The sequence below is a fragment of the Raphanus sativus genome, chromosome 4, assembly GCF_000801105.2.
Source record: "Raphanus sativus cultivar WK10039 chromosome 4, ASM80110v3, whole genome shotgun sequence".
NCBI lineage: Eukaryota > Viridiplantae > Streptophyta > Magnoliopsida > Brassicales > Brassicaceae > Raphanus > Raphanus sativus.
Window position 1 is genome coordinate 51,747,890 of NC_079514.1, and position 13,529 is coordinate 51,761,418.

The following is a 13,529-nucleotide window of genomic DNA, read 5'->3' on the forward strand; positions in this document are numbered from 1 at the left end:
AAATTTTACTTAATAATTACCATCTCATGCCACTGCATAAAACACAGCCGTTTGACATATTATTACGATCAATAAATGATTCGACGTCACTGCCTTTAAATACCGTAACTTTACAAAATTATCTAACCACCGAAATTTGACCCAAAGGAAAAAGCTAACCACCGAAATTATAGTATGAACCGAACATAGAGTGCTTCATAATTATTTATCTCTTGGTTTAGTATTGTCTAGAAAATAAAATCATATCTTATCTAAAATTCAATTAAATACTTTTATATACCAACTTTGTATGTGTTTCAAACTAAACCATTTTTTCTCGGTTTAATGATGTTTAGATGTCAACAGAATCAAGTTCAACCTTTAGAAAATTCAATTGACTACTTTTATACCAACTTTGTAAAACGTCCAGTATATATATATTTATATATCATGATTATTTAAGCAGGCAATTATACAATATCTAAGTTTACCTTGAATAGATATAACTACATCGATTACATGTTTTGGTTTCTATTTTTTTACAATTTTTTGTTTCTCTGTTTTTCTTCATAGTATTTACAATTATTTTTTGACAATAACTCTTTTTTTTGTTTTATATCCAAATTATATTGAAAATCCTGAAATTGTTTAGTTAATATAAAAAGATAATTTCTGTCCACCAAATCTAAACTAATTAATTCATACCGCAATTAAATCACAAGTATCATTTTAAAAAGTATTCCTATTTTAAAGTAATCATCATAACTAAAAGGATAGCTTCATATTCTGTTACACCTTCCTATTACTATTGTTTCATTTTCTTCAAATGACATAAACAAATTTCATTAAAGTTTAAATAGTTTTTTCAATTTTATATAATATTAAGAAGTATGAATTATTTAATAAATATTTCAAAAATATTATTTATTTTTTTGGTTTTCAACGAGCCATCTCATATCGGATCTTAGGTTAATAGCAGATGTTTAGATTTTTACCGGGTTTTCTAAGATTATAATCTGTATTATTAAAACTAAAATACAAATTAGATTTGTTTAGAAACATGGATAAATTTTTTTTAAAAATGTTTGTTTGAAAACTTGGATATCAATTAAAAAACAATATATTTGTTTGGAAACATAAATAACAGTTTTAAAAAGGTCTATTTGGAAACATAAATAGCAATATAAAAAAATATAATGCTGTTTGGAAATATAGATAGCAATATATTAAAAATAATGAATTTCTGTTATTAAGAAAAATTAGAAATCTATTATATTATGAGAAACTATCTATTTAGGCCAACTTTGAAATATAGGAAAATAAGCTAATCAAATTATCCCAAAATATCATTTGTCTAAAATAATTATAAAACAAAATTTAAACTTTATATATATATTTCAAATAAAATAATAATTTAAAGTTGATTTATATCAAAAATCGATTCAAAATATACATTTATATTCAAAAATATATTTTTACTAAAATATTTTTCAATAACCATTATTAAAAAATATTTTCAATATATATAAGAAAAATACAATACAAAGTACAATTTCATATACCAACTTAATTATAATTTTTATATTTTACATTAAATTTTTAAAATATAATAAATATGATTATGATAGTACATATAAAATACTATTAGTTATATGTTTCTCCTGTTTTTAAAGGAAAAAAAGATTGTGAATTATAAGTGTGCGTTCTGGTGCCCATTCGGGTTCGGTTTGAGTCTGTTTGGGTTTCAGATTTTTGGTGTCAAAGATTTCAGTACTATTCGAATATTTCTAAAATTTGGTTCGGATTCGATTCGGATATTTGCGAGTTCGTTCAGGTTTGGATACCTGAATGTATTCGGTTTTAGTTCTCTAAATATCCGAATTTTTGAATAATTTGGATATTTACTCAATTTCGGTTCGGTTCGGTACTTCTTTTCGGATCAGTTCGATTTTTTGGATTCGAACTTTTTTCCTAACGGTAATATTAATGAAAACAAATAACAATATATTTTATAAAAAAATATATCCGCACGGGCGTGCGGGTTAAAATCTAGTTAGTATTATTTACAATAATATGCAACTGAACATTTAATTAATATTCCTATATTAATGCTTGTATTTTTCAGTTATTTAATGTGTGTTTCCTAAAAACTCTCTGTTTTTCTTGTTTAATTAATGTATTTCCAAAATCAAATTCTATTTAATGTGTGTTACCTTTTTTGATTTTTTTTCTCTTTAATTAATACATTTCTAAAATCGAATTCGAAATAAAAAAATTTGGCAACAATAATTAATAAACCTAACTTATATTATTCATTGTATGTGTGTGTGTTTGGAAATAATTAATAAACATAGCTTTAAATATTTAATGAAAAATATTATTTTTAAACATGTAATTATATTTTAATTATTTATTAGTAATAACTAAAAATAAAAGTCACATTAAAATAATCATTTATATAATATATAAATATATTATGTCACATATATTTTTCACATAAATAATACCACAATGTAAGTTCAGTATGATAAATGTTGAAAATATAAAATATATAACACCATATATTTTAAATAATATATACAACAATTTTATTATATCATAAATTTTGATCCATAAAAAATACATTTGTACGGATATATTGGGTGATATTCTAAAAGTATGGATTATACAATTGATGGGTTATAAAACAAAATAAAATTACTCAATATAAATTATAAATTATTATGTTTAAAAATGTCATATAAACAATTATTTAATTGGGTAAATTTTAAAAATATATATTATCACTTATACAGATAAATACTTATTACAAATTTAGATCACATTCCTAACTTTTTTAACTAATTAAAATTTTCAAAAAAATCTATACTTTTTGGAAATTTTGCTAACGTGATTTAAAATATTTTCACAGTGCAAACACCTTCTCTATTTTGAAAACTATTGATACAACTATACAAATTGAATATTCTATGGAATAAATTGTCTATAATATTTTTATTTTTTTACATATGTTATAACTAATGTATCAATTTTTAATACCATACTAACTCATATTTGTATATGTTTTTTACTTTTAATTCAGAAATTTATTTTCTAGATATTTTATACATAAATCTAATTATACAAATGTTTGATTTGTTTATATGATGTCCAATAAATATTTGTCATATAATTTACTGTAGAACGCAAAAAAATATTCGATGTAATTAAGCATATTGTTAATTTTAAATATATGATATTAGTACACACATTACAAACCATGTCTAATATTTAATATAAACAAAGAAAAAAATGAAAATTGATACCCGCTCGGTCGAGCGGGTCAAAATCTAGTATATATATATTTATTATACATTCATTAACTATAGATTATACTATTATCTAAGAATATTATTCAATAATCTGAAAACAATGGAAACTAGGTGTTGTATCCGCTCAAGCGCACCTAATCATTTTACAATTACTAACTAAATAACATGATAAGTTATTGTTTATGATCTTTAAGTTTTTTTTAAAGAATATCAAATTATTTATATTTGAAATTTATTTATCAAAATATATATATTCATTATTTCATTAATTTCTTGAAAACTTTTATATATATAGTAGAAATATTTTGAACTATATATTTTTGCAACTAATTTTATTTATGATTGAAAGATATTCTTTTTAGATGATAATTTATATATATATATATAAATAATTGTTTAATATTTTTTAAATATATTCTTGTATAATAACAAAATATGTATATGAACTATTTTTTTATTTTTAAAAAGATTTTTATTATATCAGTTTTAATGAGTTTAAATTCGTTTTTGTGTTTGGGTTTTATTATATTAAATCATAATTACTAAATATTTTATAATTACTCATTAATATATGTGTTACTGACTAAAAGACTATGATAATAAATTATTATTTTATTTCGTTTGAAAATTCTTACATATTAATTATAATTTTTGAAAATTTCTTTGTACACATATTTTTTATTATTATATAGAAATAAATCTTAAAAGTCACTTAATATAAAATTTTCAATTATATAAAATTAAGAATTTTATTTTATTAATATTTGGTTATATACTTTATGTTTTCAGCTTTATATTTAGAAAAAATTCAGATAACAGCACAACATACATATAGGAATTATATTTATATTTTAAAATATTTTTAGATTTTGGATAAATCTTACTATTATTATTTTAATCAATTATCTAATCAAATAAATTAATTTTCGTTTTTATTTTTAGCTCAATTATAGATTTTATTCATTAATGGTAATATCGATATTAAGCACTCTAACTTTTAACGTGGAAGCTCCGTTGCGAAAAATCACTTTGCAAATAATAATATAGACTTGACAAACTTCTAAAAAATAGGAAAAGGATATATGAACTAATAAAACATCATATTTTGACATTAATTTATATTGTAACCAGATCTGATAAAAATAAATAGTATTTTAGATTTAAATTATTATTTTATTAAATAAAATATTAATTAACTTTCGTTAAAATTTTATACATTTATTTCCCCTTTTTAATTTTAAATCTTAACTAACTTTTTTATCAAATATTTAAAATGATTTATACCTAAATCTAAATATTATACTATCAGTTATGCATTTAAAAGAATTAAATAAGAGTATTTCAAATACATATATACACACAATAAGTATATACCAATCATATTTTTCATTGTAAAAATTTGACTAATACAAATAAAAATGAGACATTACGGATATGAATAAATCATTTATGTCATTAAAGCATAAGGATAAATAAATTTTTTTAACAAAAGTATTTATAAAAGCGTAGTAGTAATTAATACGAATAGAACAATCTATATAATTTATTAAAAGAATATATATAATTAGTTCAACATAAATACGTCTGCAAATGCACTTATATATTTAGATATACAAACAAAAAGATATCTACATAATTAACTAATTAAATGGTATAAGTGTATTATAGGTTAAATATAAAAAATAATAGACATATTTTGAATGCAATTTAATAGACAATGTATATAAAGCAGTTTTTCTTAATTTAAAATTGTTACAAAGTGAAGCTAATTATTAATATAAATTCACGCGGTGCGAATAGAAAATCTAGTGAATTTAAAAGGAAGGTCAAAAAAAAACAAAAAAAAACTGAATAGAATTATGGTGAGGATTGAACTCAAGCGGAAAATATGTTTCTTGCAGTTGTAGAGCAGTATCATTTTTAAGTTTTTCCTTAGACTATGGACCATTGCTTTTGTTTTCAGTCCCATACTTTTATTTCTCTAATATTTCCTATCATTTTCCTTTTTCTGTATAATAATTCATTTTACATTAATTTTTTTATTAAATCATTTCACTTCTTTATTCTATATTAGTATTTTATTTTATTTTTCTATGTCAAAATCATATGAAAAATATCTATTTATATTGTATAAAATGATTAATTTGATATATTAAGGATATCAAAAATTAATTAGTTTACTATAAAATAATTGTTTTAAATAATTATAATGTGTTATAAGATCCCAAAGCTATAATAGTTAACTGGGTGGTTGTCCGCAATTATGAGGGTATAAATATTGTATGAAAATTATATATTATATTTATGATTTTGAATAAACCATAATTATTAAATTTAAATTTAAAAAAAAGGCAAAATTCTTGGTATAAATTTTAGAATTTTTTTGAAATACACTGATAATTATATAGATTTTAGTTTAAGTTTCCAATTTTTTATGACATAATTTATGACTAGAAAAAAAATCCGAGAATTAGTGAAAAGAAAACACTTTATTTTGCGCATTATCTTGTCTCCCACTTTGTTTTATCTAGATTCAAATTTGTTACAAAGTTTTTATAATTTTTTCAAATTACAAATCAATTTATCGCATATTTTTATTTACTGTTTAACATAAAGCTCACACTTGGTTAACCAAACAAATTCATCCTTAATGCTTGTTAATCATTACACTATCTTATAAGACACTGCTTCCTTTGACCAAGATTTTCATTAAAGGTAATTACAATTTATATATTTTTAACAGTATTATTTTCATTTTTTAAAAAAATACTTTAATACATCCTATTTTAATTACATCTGATTAACTAATGATATATCAAAAATTATATTTATATATTTATATATATTTAAATATGATATCTTTGTTAAGACATATATACTTAATATAATGTGATATTCAGACGTTTTACTACATCAAAATAACATGTTTTTATTTGTATAACTTTTTAATAAATTTGTTATCATTCATTATAAAAATTTATTATGCGGTATAAATACATATCGTTATTAATTTTCTTTTAAATTCAATTTAAGTCTTTTTCATATTCGATCTTATCAATTTTAGAATTTATCATTTATACTGATTTTCTTTAGTCAATTTATCTTCATGCTGTAAAAACACAAAACTAATTAATTCACATTTATAGTATGCATAAAACACATTTATTTCGTCTAACTAATGAAAAATCAAGAACGTAAAATATAAAATAACCAAAAATACAACAAACAAGTTTTATTATTCTTCACTTGTGTTTTAAGTCTTCTTTTTCCTTTTCTGTTTAAAAATAAGCATGCCAATTTTATTATAATCCAAGCTATATAAATTATATGATAAGAGTATTAAGTCTAGTCTCGTATTAATATAATGTTTCCAGTTTTTAATTTTATATTGTAGTACATTTTGTATTGATTAATATTATTTAAACCACTTACCATATAATTTTGTTATAATCAAAGCTATATGAATTATATTATAAAGTATTAACTCTAGTCTCATATTAATATAATGTTCCATTTTTTTTAATTTTATATTATAATAAACTTTTTATTTATTAATATTATTTTGAACGAATTACCATATAATTTAATGTTTTTAAATAAACAGATATTTTAGTCTTTTCAACTATACCATCAATATTTGTCACTGAAAAATGAGTGTTTTTTTAAAAAAAAATTGTATATTTGACAGTTTTGCATTCATTGGACATATTTTTAGAAAAATATATAGTGTGTTTAAGAAATATTATTAGGTTTAGGTTAATTAGACATAAGATTTATTTTATTCACTATTGATAAAATAATTAATAAAATATGCGTAAAATTGTTTACAAAATTATTTCTATAATATCATATTTATGTATATTTATATTCTAAATATCTATAATTTAATCTATGATATTTACTTGTTTCCATAAAAATATGTTAATTCATCTATATTTATTATGTTTAATTGTTTGACAAATAAAATAGATTAGATTATTTAATTCTAAGAATAGTTTCCTTTAAAAAAACTTAATTAAATAAATAAATATCCAAATAACAACAACCAATCAAATTAAGAGAATTAACTATAAACTTCACCTATGAATGACACATAAACAAAATATATTTAAATGACTTCTCAATTAATATATAGGAGAATAATAACGTACAAATGGTTTTGGTGGTCTCTCTTTTCATTCAGTATAGTATTCAATATTCCTTGGATTTTTTTTTCAAGATTTTACTCAATCAACATTAATTGTGATTTATTATGTCCATATCGGTTTTTACTTTTAAGTAATTTGTAGATATCTTTCTCTATCTTTTTCTATGACTTATCTTGTTCAAAAATCTAATTAATTACTAGTTGACCTTTTCTTTCCATTGATTGCAGTTTGTACTATCAATATGTATAAGCATTGAATTTCTTATATAATATAAATATTATATGTTCACAGTGCAATACAACTGCATCCAGTCAATTCACTGTATCACACAAAATGGCTAAAAGCACAATTTTTGCTATCATTACGATCGTTCTAGTTCTAGGTTTGTTTAACATCTTAAAATATATTAAATACGTTCATGTTTCTTCTTTTTTATTTGATGAGTTTTTGGTTCATCATCTTTTCATTTTTATTAGGACATGAATTGAGATGATATTAATTTTTGTCTTAATATCTGTTGTTAGGGATGATGATGAAGGACACACAAGGACAACAATTGTGTCATGAACGTTTTATAGGAGCAACTCCTTGTGTACCTCCAAAGTGTGCCGAACAATGTACTGCAAAGTGGGGAGAGAGAGCGGGGAGAGGGACATGTCTAGGAGGGCCAGGACCCGCCAATACCTGCCTCTGCACTTTTAAATGCCAAATTTGATTCTTTCTTTTTTACTATCATCAAATATATCTTAATAAAATAATGGATTGAGAAAAAGAACATGGAAGTCTTTTTAGTTATTACTTTATACGACTTTAAATTTTGATTTCAGTTGTCTGATATCGTAGGATAAACTATAAACTGGTAATTTAAGCATTTGTGTACATCATAATCAATATTACTGTGTGGTGATGACACATTAAAATCCTAGCCTTGAGAGGGAAAAAGAGATTTTTTGTGCTTGCAAAGGTGGAATTCGTAGCATCTGTTCTGAGATTTATCTTCAATAATTTCTTTTAGTATTATGGTTTTATTCCTGTTGTTTTTTTTCAAAGTTATGAATGTATTTTTGTTTCTTTCCGACTTTCATAATCAGAGATATATTCTTTCTGTTTCAATCTTAGTTGTAATGGTTATCGCAGGTTGTTCGACGATTTGTTGAACAAAATTTTGATGATATTTCTTTTGGAATCCTTCAAATTATATTTTTAACGTATCATCACATCAATTTTTAATACGAAAAATAAATATTACCAACAAAAACAATAACATACAAATTGATATGATATATGTAAAAAATATAATTTGAAGGATTCAACTACAAAAGGAGTTAATAATGAAGTCTATACCAAAGTTTGGTTGGATGTTTTGATAAATTTTATTGAATTTTTTTTTGTAGAATCTCTGGGTAGGGTAATTTCTTGGTTTAAATACTTACAACAATGTTTGTATAAGTAAAATAGTTACACAATGCTTCATTCTTTCACTGGTCCTTACACCAGGATCTCCTTTAAGATCTTATCTAAAGAAACTCAATAACAAAAGTGTTTTAACTCAAACAGTAAAAAAATTCTAAACAAAGATACGAATAAACAATTAACAATGTGTGCAAGATAAGGAGGAACGCAATGAGACGAGCAACATAACAGTAGGAGTAATTACCTCAAATCATCTAAACAAATATCTAATCTAAAAAAAATTATTATATTGTTTCATTTTAAAATAAATTTACAAAAGAACAACATGTTATTATATAAATAGTACAATTACAACAAATTGCATCAAGTTATAGATTTTTAATATTTTGTGCAAATAAAAAATATTATTATCAAACATTTATATTATAAAATAATATATTCTACTGTATATGTAAATTACAAACCATAAAAAATATACATGAGATTTTCTTATAAAACCAGCCGTTTATGAGTTTACCTTGAACACAAATTAAATCAAACATCTACGCGGAGTCGCGAATCAAATTCTAGTTTCTATTATACTTTGGACACTTTCGAAATTTATGTATAAAGTATAATATCAAAATTTATATTTCCATAATATCATAAAACGTTTTATAGTATAAAGTATAAAACACTCGACACTTTCAAAATTTATGTTTCCATAATATCATACATATCTTGACCACATATAGATTTTTTTACCCACATATAGATTGAATAATTACATGACTGATTTATTGTTATGTAATGCAAATCTTGGACTAAAATTTAAATGCTGATTAGAATTTTAAATAGAAACCTTGCGCATTGATTTCAAAAAAAAATCAAAAAAAGTAAATGTGAATAAAAAATGAATGTTAGCAAAACTGATTCCACTATTTCCATTGTTTGTTTTGAATATGAACAAATAAGATGAATAAAAAATAATGGATTATATATATGCATTAATATAATGTACCGATCAAAAAAATAATGTCACATATCAAAATTTTAAAAACAAAAAAATAGTGACTATTTCATGACTAAGAAGACAATATCACATATCAAATTTTTGTAAGTAATATAAATATGAGCAAATATATTATGGTTTTAGTAACATAGTATTTTACGTATTATTATTTATGTTATGTTTTTTACATATTATAAAATAATAAATATTATGTTTGTGTGTTTCAAAAGCAAAGAAAATAAAAAGATGAAAGTACATTCGATGGGATCAGAAACACTACAAAGGTGAGATTTGAAAAAAAATCTATAATATGTCCGATTAATTCACATAGTTTCCTTAATCGGCGAACCGAAATGTTTTTTTTAACATTATATAATGTGTCCGACTTTTATGTATGAAACATATTCTCATTGTGTAAATAGTCTAGGTAAGAATGGCTTATTAACTAAAGGCTATGAAGATAATTCTCATTGTGACACCTAATAATGACACTATTGTTGTTTATTAATAGTTCTCCTCAGGTAATAAGAAGATGATTTAATATAAATGCTCCTTGCCCATCCTTAACTCAAGCTGAAAATATGTTTCTTGCAATTGTGGAGCAGTATCATTTTAAGTTTCTCCTTAGACTATGGACCATTGTTTTTGTTTTCAGTCCCATACTTTTATTTTTCTAACATTTCCTATCATTTTTCTTTTTCTGTATAATAGTTCATTTTACATTATTTTAAAAAAAAAATCACTACTTGATTCTATATTAGTATTTTATTTTATTTTTCTATGTAAAATCATAAGAATTTTTTTTTCTATATTGTATAAAATGATTTATTTGATATATTCAGGATATCAAAATAAATCAATTTACTATAAAATAATTATCTTAAATAATTATAATGTGTTATAAGATCCCGAAGCTATAATAGTTAATAATAACTTACAAAATGGTTTTGGTGGTTATGTTGAAAAACTATACTCTATTAATTTTCTAAATAACATATTACTATATCTTGATGATTTTCAATCATCTATTCAATATTCCTTGGATTTTTTTCAAGATTTTACTCATGACATTACAATATTAATTATGATTTATTATGTCCATGTCGGTTTTTACTTTTAAGTAATTTATAGATATCTTTCTGTTTCTTTTTCTATGACTTATCTTGTTCAAAAATCTAATTAATTACTAGTTGACCTTTTCTTTCCATTTATTACAGTTTGTATATATATATATGATGTTCACAAGTGCAATACAACTACATCCATTCATTTCACTGTATCACACAAAATGGCTAAAAGTACAATTTTTCCTATCATTATGATCGTTCTAGTTATAGGTTTGTTTTACATCTTAAAATATATTAAACTTTTTCATGTTTCGTCTTTTTTATTTGATGAGTTTTTGGTTCGATCATCTTTTCATTTTTATATAAGGACATGAATTGAGATGATATTAATTTTTGTCTTAAATATCTGTTGTTAGGGATGATGATGAAGGACACACAAGGACAACAATTGTGTCATGAACGTTTTATAGGAGCAACCCCTTGTGTAGCTCCACAGTGTGCCCAACAATGTACTGCAAAGTGGGGAGAGAGAGGGGGAAGAGGGACATGTCTAGGAGGGCCAGGACCCGCCAATACCTGCCTCTGCACTTTTAGATGCCAAATTTGATAAAATAATGGATTGAGAAAAAGAACATTAAAATCTTTTTTGTTACTATCATGATATCATCAAATATATTTTAATAAAATAATGGATTGAGAAAAAGAACATTGAAATCCTTTTTAGTTTTATACGTCTAGATTTTGTTTCCAGTTATCTGATATCTTAGGATAAACTATAAACTGGTAATTTAAGCATTTGTATGTATCATAATCAAAAGTTGACAAAAAAAAAAATTATATATCATAATCAATATTACTGTGTGGTGATGACACATTAAAACCCTAGCCGTGAGAGAGAAAAAGGAGAGATATTTTTGGTGTCTGCGATGGTGAATTTCTTAGCAACGATTCTAAGATTTATCTTCGATAGTTCTTTTTTTTAGTGTTATGGTTTTATTTTTGTTGTTTTTTTCAAAGTTCTGGACGTATTTTCGTTTTCTTCCGACTTTTATAATCGAAGATATATTTTTTTTGTTCCAATTTTCGTTGTAATGATGATCGCAGGTTGTTCGACGATTTTTAGAGCAAATGTTTTTAAAGATATTTCTTCTGAAATATATCTAACTAAAGAAAAAACTCTATCTTCATGTGTAGAATTTTTATTGTGTAGCAAACGTACTTGACTACTTTCGTTGTGTGAGGGAAATCACTTCGATTGTTTAAGAAGACAAGATCACTGATATCTTATCGATATATTGAACATCCAACTAAACTATATTTTTCTGACATATTATCATATCAATTTCTATGTTATTGTTTTTGATATACAATATTGAATAAGTTTTTTTATACGAAGAAATCAATATTACCAACAAAAATGCAATATTTACAAAAGTTGCAGAAGCTCTGGATAGGGTAATCTCTTGGTTTATGTTGAAATATGCCTTCAATCTGCGAGATGAGTTATATCGGGCGATCCAGACGTCATGGATTGGGCGATATATGAGAGGGAGTATCGATCGATAGACATGTTGTCGTATCGGTCGATACTACTCAAATCCGAGAAGAAGGCACTTCACAGTAGGGAGTTGCGTCACAAGGCATCTAGTTCTGGTACAGACGATCAAGCTTCTAGGTTGTTTGTAGGTGGTGGAAAGAACTTTGGGAAAGGCAAAAGGTCGAAAGACAAAAAGTCGTTTCCAAAGGGTCCTAAACCAACTGATATTTGCAATTACTGCAAAGAGAAAGGGCATTGGAAATCAGACTGTCCTAAGAAGAAGAAGTAAGCTGGTTCCGCTGCGGTAGCCGAGGATGAAGCTAAGTCTGATAATGATATTGCGCTGGTTGCTCATGGAAAAACACATCCTAGAGATGTATGGGTTCTGGACACAGGCGCATCCTATCATATGTGTCCAATGAGAGAATGGTTCTCAGAGTATGAGGCAGTGACTGATGGCAAGATCAAGATGGCGAATGACTTTGCTTGCAATATTGCAGGAATCGGTTCTATTAAGCTCAGGACACATGATGGTAGAATCTGCACATTGACTGGATTTAGACATGTTCCATCTATGTCCAAGAACTTGATCTCAGTTAGTCTTTTGGATAGCAGAGGTTTTAAGTTCAGGTGGAGATGGAGTTCTGAGTGTCTACAGGGGTTCTGATGTGATTCTGAGAGGTTTCATTCATGGTACTTTGTATTTGCTGGAAGGTTCTACGGTTTCAGATTCAGCAAACGTTGCATCTCCAGAGCTTCACAGGGAAGATATGGACAAGTTATGGCATATGAGACTTGGACATATGGGTGAGCGTGGGATGCAGATTCTGTCGAAGAGAGATCTTCTTTGTGGTCATAAGACCAAGAGTCTTGAGTTCTGTGAGCACTGTCTGTTTGGAAAGCTACATAGAAAGAAGTTTCCTAAGGTTGTTCACAAGACAAAAGGCACGCTGGATTACATCCATTCGGATTGTTGGGGTACCTCCAAGGTGGAGTCACTGAAGGATCACATGTATTTTGTGTCCATGATTGATGACTATTCAAGGAAGACTTGGATAACATTCATGAAGCACAAATTGAAGC